The following is a 7,290-nucleotide window of genomic DNA, read 5'->3' as shown; positions in this document are numbered from 1 at the left end:
AAAAAAATCGTTGGCATATGCGTATTATATCTGGTGGGGGGTTAATTTGAAGGCGACAAAATAAATATTGATGAGTAATTAAACATTTCCTATAAGCGTTTTGAGAACATCATTGATCAATCTCTGAAAAATGGAAGGGGCATTTTTAAGACCGAATGGCAACCTAGTAAATTCATATTTACCATTGGCTGTAGAAAAAGCTGTATTTTCTATGTCCTTTTCCTTCATCCTGATTTGGTGGAATCCAGATGTAAGGTCGAGTGTAGTAAAATACTTACATTCGCCTAAGCTAGCGAGAGTGTTGTTTATATCAGGTATTGGATAGGAATCAGGTATAGTTATTGAGTTTAGTCGTTTAAAATCAACAACTACTCTATACTTTTTTTCTCCTGATGGACCTAGTTTTTTTGGAACAATCCATAATGGGGAGTTATACGGACTCTTTGAAGACCTTATTACACCATTGTTTAGAAGTTCTTTTACTTGTTTTTATACTCTCGCAACAATGTTGCTAACGAGAGTATTATAGTTTTGTTCACATAACGGTTGTTTGTAAGTCCTAAAACTAAAAGAGTCAGATATAGGGTTATATATACCAAAGTGATCAGGGCGACGAGTAGAGTCGAAATCCGGATGTCTGTCTGTCCGTCCGTCTGCCCGTCCGTCCGTCCGTCTGCCCGTCCGTCCGTCCGTCTGTCCGTCCGTCCGTGCAAGCTGTAACTTGAGTAAAAATTGAGATATCATGATGAAACTTGGTACACGTATTCCTTGGCTCCATAAGAAGGTTAAGTTCGAAGATGGGCAAAATCGGCCCACTGTCACGTCCACAAAATGGCGGAAACCGAAAACCTATAAAGTGTCATAACTAAGTCATAAATAAAGATATTAAAGTGAAATTTGGCACAAAGGATCGCATTAAGGAGGGACATATTTGGACGTAATTTTTTTGGAAAAGTGGGCGTAGCCCCGCCCCCTACTAAGTTTTTGTATATATCTCGGAAACTATTATAGCTATGTCAACCAAACTCTACAGAGTCGTTTTCTTCAGGTATTTCCATATACAGTTCAAAAATGGAAGAAATCGGATAATAACCACGCCCACCTCCCATACAAAGGTTATGTTGAAAATCACTAAAAGTGCGTTAACCGACTAACAAAAACGTCAGAAACACTAAATTTTACGGAAGAAGTGGCAGAAGGAAGCTGCACCCAGGCTTTTTCTAAAATTGAAAATGGGCGTGGCCTCGCCCACTTATGGACCAAAACCATATCTCGGGAACTACTAGACCGATTTCAATGAAATTCGGTATGTGACATTTTCTTAACACCTTGATGACATGTACAAAATATGGATGAAATCGGTTAAGAATCACGCCTTTTTCAATATAACGCTATTTTGAATTCCATCTGATGCCTTCTCTGTATAATACGAGTATATACATTAGGAACGAATGATGATAGCGGAATAAAACTTTACACAAATACGGTATTTGAAAAATATGTAAATGACGGATAATGAAATCTCGATTATCACTTTATCGTGCGAGAGTATAAAATGTTCGGTGACACCCGAACTTAGCCCTTCCTTACTTGTTCTACTTCGCCCCGTAGGTTGGTTGGGTAAGGATATGATTTTGTATATATCGGTTCTTCACTTGTTGTTCTAATTTCTGCTAATACAGTTGTGTCGATTGTCCCACTGTCGGAGACTGGTCCGAAAAGTTCCGAATATTTATTTATCATTTCCTTAACTTCATGTTTATAGGGGTTTTCTTGAATATTATTTATTTGCTTAGAGATATTTTGTTTTAGTGGCAGTACCACATCCTTGAGGGTTATTGTGTCATTTTTATACTCTCGCAACAAAGTTGCTAAGGAGAGTATTATAGTTTTCTTCACATAACGGTTGTTTGTAAGTCCTAAAACTAAAAGAGTCAGATATAGGGTTATATATACTAAAGTGATCAGAGTGACGAGTAGAGTTGAAATCCGGATGTCTGTCTGTCCGTCCGTCCGTCTGTCCGTCCGTGCAAGCTGTAACTTGAGTAAAAATTGAGATATCATGATGAAACTTGGTACAGGTATTTCTTGGCTCCATAAGAAGGTTAAGTTCGAAGATGGGCAAAATCGGCCTACTGCCACGCCCACAAAATGGCGGAAACCGAACACTTATAAAGTGTCATAACTAAGCCAAAATGAAATTTGGCACAAAGGATCGCATTAGGGAGGGGCATATTTGGACGTAATTTTGTTGGAAAAATGGGCGTGGCCCCGCCCCCTACTAAGTTTTTTGTACATATCTCGGAAACAACTATAGCTATGTCAACCAAATTCTATAGGGTCGTTTCCTTCAGACATTTCCATATACAGTTCAAAAATGGAAGAAATCGGATAATAACCGCGCCCACCTCCCATACAAAGGTTATGTTGAAAATCACTACTGCGTTAACCGACTAACAAAAAACGTCAGAAACACTAAATTTTACGGAAGAAATGGCAGAAGGAAGCTGCACCCTGGCTTTTTTTTTTAAATTGAAAATGGGCGTGGCGTCGCCCACTTATGGACCAAAAACCATATCTCGGGAACTACTCCACCGATTTCAATGAAATTCGGTATGTAATATTTTCTTAACACTCTGATGACATGTACGAAATATGGGTGAAATCGGTTCACAACCGCGCCTTCTTCCAATATAACGCTATTTTGAATTCCATCTGATGCCTTCTCCGTATAATATATACATTAGGAACAAATGATGATAGCGGAATAAAACTTTACACAAATACGGTATTTGAAAAATATGTAAATGACTGATAATGAAGAGAGTATAAGATGTTCGGAGACACCCGAACTTAGCCCTTCCTTACTTGTTTCTATTTATGATTGCTCTCAATTCTTTGAGGGTACCATCGCCAATGATGCCATCAAAGGATTTTAAATTGGGTAATGTAAAGAAATCAAAATTATTTGTAATACCTATACTTCCGAAAAATGGTACACGTAGTTTATGGGTTATATTTACTTGACGTTTTTGATGTTTTTGCATTTGATTAGAGCTACTTCCATTTTTTGTATATATTAAATAGTTTCTTAAGTTAATGTTTTGAATTTCAAGGCAGGAAGCGTATGCTTCGGGTAGGTTGCTGGGGCGTTAAATGACTAGCATTCTAGACAATTCGCCGTTTAGGCCTCTGATAAATATATCAAGGGCTCGATTCCTATAGGTTTCCAGTAGAACATTATGTGTTTCTCTTGAATAATCATGACTCTTTATTTTGTTTATTATCAGCGATAGTTGGTGATTGACTCTTGCGTAGAATTGCTCTACGCTGAAGTGTTTTTGGGATAAGGTTCCTAGTTCGTGTTCTAGAATTTTTGATTGTTCCTCAATCATCATTGAATATGTTGTATGAGATTAAGGCCGTATCTGCAGGGCCTTTAATTTTCTGCCTAATATGTCGTAGGATGGCTCAATACAGTAGATTGGCCGTTGTGGATCCAGGATATGAATTGGATCGGATCTCCTTCGAATGTTGGGAGGTTCTTCACGCTGTCAGGTAATCTGCTAATTTCTATTAAGTCTGACTCAGTTAAGTGAATATGGTTATTTGAAATAGAACTTTCGTTATGGGGACCAATTCTACTTTCTAACTGATTTATCCTATTGCTCAATATTTTTGATGGTTCTATTTGTGCATTAACAGCACCTGTTATGTGTGTAATAGCTTCTTGAATGTGCTCCATTACTGTGATTTACAATTTCGACTATTTATTGCTTTAACAATATGATACTTTATTTATATTTATTGCTATTAACAATTTTTTAGATTTTTTTATATATCGGGTATAAGTTTTATTTGCTTATTAAAATTTTTAATATTTTTTTTATATATCGGGTACTTATTGTTGGAAGGCAACCCTGTCAACTCACATATTCATGCAGCCCTTCGTTTTTCATTTTTACTTTGAATGTACTTTTTCTAACTTCACTTGCGTTTTGACTTTGAACCAATAAACTTCATTTTGTACTTTAATAGAAAAGCAATATTATAGAACCGTTTTATTTGCACCGGGAATATTCCACAAGGTACGACCTTCCAACAGGTTATGGGCCCAGGTGCAAATTCCTGGGAGCCGAGTAAAATGAGTGCGTCATTTTTTAATATTGAGAAATTAGATGAATCTAATTACGATTCGTGGAGTCTACAGCTGCAAAGTGTTCTAGTGCATCAAGAATTGTGGTCCGTTACGTGCGGAGAGACTGCTTGTCCAGTCGAGGGTGCAGATGAGAAAAGCGTGTTACTTTGGAAAGCAAAGGATGAAAAAGCAAAGGCCACAATTATCCTTAGCATAACACCTATGCAAATAAGCCATATTAAAACCTGCAACACAGCGAATGATGCATGGAAGCGATTAAAAGAGGTGCACATACCAGAAGGTCCGGTAAGAAAAGTGACATTGTTTAAGCAGCTAATTGCTACTCGAATGGCTGATGAAGAGTGTATTCAGCAATATGTTTGCAAGTTTACAACACTTTCGCAGAAAAGCTAAAAAGAAATTGAAGTTGACCTGAAAAAGGAATTGATTGTTATTATGCTACAGGTAAGCCTTCCAAAAAAGCTTTGAAAATCTGGTAGTTGCTTTGGAATCGCGTGATACGCTACCATCGCTTAATGCAGTTAAAATCAAGCTGATAGAAGAAGGCGAACGAAGAAAAATAAGCAATTCTATATATGTATACCGAAAGTAGGGCGCAGGCGTTCATTGCACAAGAAAGCACATACGCTGAAAAAAGGTGTTTGGTTAACGCAAAGTCAAATGACACAGCAAGTTCAAATAGCAAAAGCAATGGCAAAAGCACACGATCGAACATCAAATGCTATTTCTCTGGAAAAAAGGCCATTTCGCGGCACAATGCAAAGAGAAACAACGAGAACATTCTATGCAACAAAATGTAAAGAAAAATGGTCTGTTCGTCGCAAGCAATGACCGATTCTTACATAGCGATGCTTGGTGCGTCGACAGCGGCGCTCCGTCCAGAGAACTTAAAACATAGAGAAGGTGCAGGTTCGACAGCGAACATTTGATAAATTTGCGACACGGAATCTCACCACACAAATACAGAATTCACGCTGTGAAATGTTAACATTTTTAACAGTTCTCCACATATTCAACATAGAATATGAAGAGAAATAAATACGTACGGCTTATGATGCCTTTGCCTGTATGCGCAATCAGGGAATATTGAAGAAAAATAAGTTCTTTGATATTCCATTTTTAACAGCGAAAAATGTGTACAAATACAGCTCTCTCACATACTCAAGAACATGAAGAGACATAAATATGTATGTATGCTCCTTATGATACTCCCAACAACAGCATTGTGATATTTTCATGGTTCAATTTTTGCTTTCGCAATGTATGCAAATATGTATGCTTTTGCGTTTTGCCGTTGGCATTTACATATTGGCATGTAATAATTATGATATGAGTACAATTTTGTACATATGAATGCATGCATAGTACTATTTACAGTCAATTTAGACTTGTACATATATTTAATAATTTAATTTGATTTTTACATAATATACTATACTAATAAATATTTTTGTATTTTGTATTTTTGTATTATTCTTAGTAATAGAAATTGAATTTATCACAACAATGCATATACATATGTATATATAAATATATTGTCTATCATATTAATCTTATTATCTGCCCATATGATTGCATGTATACGCATGTGCGCATTCAGAAATTCAAATCATGATTTTATCACTTATCAATACACATATTACATGTGCGCCCATTGAGCTGCATGTTCATACATTCATATATACTTATGTATATGTACATACATATATGTATTTGTATACACTTCCAAACAAATAATTCACAAGCATACAAACATACATATGCGTACACATATGAATATGTCACCAACAAAAATTGAAGCATTGTTCTATAAAAACAACAATTGCCCAAATAGCATAAGCATGGCAAGCCAATATGGCAGCAGAAGTGGCGAAGCTCAAATGTAGTAAATTTTAAAACAAAAACGATTTCATTCATAAACGCAGGCGCAAATTCCACAAGCGACCTCGCTTCATTCATAAAAACAGACGCCGTAACATCTCCCCGAGCATGCCTTCGCCAACAAGCGTCTTTTCGCGACGATGGCAAAAGCTAAAAATCATAAATTGAACAACTTTCTGATGATTCTTCACAAAAAGAAGTGACAAAAGTGGCAACATAGCCGTTGTCGATTTACAATATTTGTCTAAAATATTTTTCCGTGACTCGCAAAAATCTGCGTCGATATGTATTCACGCTCATACATATGCATACATATTTACGCTAGCTTGCCGGCGACGCTGTTCGAGCAGCAAGGGAAGCGGTAACAATCGGCGATCGTTTGTTAGTTTCTTTCGGCACAGCTCGGATTTTCTACCAACAACACAATGTTGTGGCGCTTTACCGTCGCGTCAGTGTTTCGACATATTGAAGTACTGAACACAATGAGCGCGACCGACTGCAAACGAATATATTAGAATACACACGTTCTTAGGGACACAGTTATTGAGCCAGCTGCACAACTACATAACTGTTTACATAAGAACGTGTGTATTTGACAGATGGCGCTTGCAGTCTGTCGTGCTCAATTTGTTCAGCACTTGACTCTTTGACAAAACGCAAGTTTCGGCCATTGGTTGACCGTGACAGCGGAGATACGAAAGAAGCGTGCGACACTTGTTATTATGAATGTACATATGTACATATGTAACTTAACGATTTTCCAGCTTATTTAAAGAAAAAAAATCGTTTTTTGGTCTGCACGACCTTCTCGTTCTAACTTTATTTTAAAACTGAATCTTACAATGTTCTTAATCTAAAAACTTAGCTAAATGCACCGGGCAAAACATAATTAATTCCACGAATTCGCGAATTTAGGTGGCGCGTGTGCTGACAGTGCATCTGGGCAGTGCTGTGGGAAACATTGTGTAACTTGAGTCCCATATCCGCTCTACCTGCATTTGTAATATTGCTGATGAATTATTTTATTGTTTCGGCAAAGTTAACATATGCCATGTTAACACTTCCCTCTTAAAAACGTTCGTCCTCGAGCGTTGTCAAAAATAAGGTAAGTTGTTGAAATTTATGTATGTTGGCTGATCATTTGGGAATCTTTGATTTGATTCATCCTGAGGTTTGTTGCCGGGATCTGATTAGCATCGCTATTGGATGAGATGATTATTTTATTTTGAGATTTCTTCCAAAATTTGCAA

General features: G+C 37.0%; 1 pseudogene; it reads left to right on the top strand.

Annotated features, from left to right (window-relative positions):
- The window catches only part of LOC120781845, a 13,176-nt pseudogene extending 6,167 nt beyond the window's left edge, over positions 1 to 7,009 (top strand).
- Positions 7,010 to 7,290: the final 281 nt, after the last annotated feature.

Source organism: Bactrocera tryoni, unplaced genomic scaffold (assembly GCF_016617805.1).
Source record: "Bactrocera tryoni isolate S06 unplaced genomic scaffold, CSIRO_BtryS06_freeze2 scaffold_7, whole genome shotgun sequence".
NCBI classification, from domain to species: domain Eukaryota; kingdom Metazoa; phylum Arthropoda; class Insecta; order Diptera; family Tephritidae; genus Bactrocera; species Bactrocera tryoni.
This window is presented reverse-complemented; position numbering and strand designations above follow the sequence as displayed.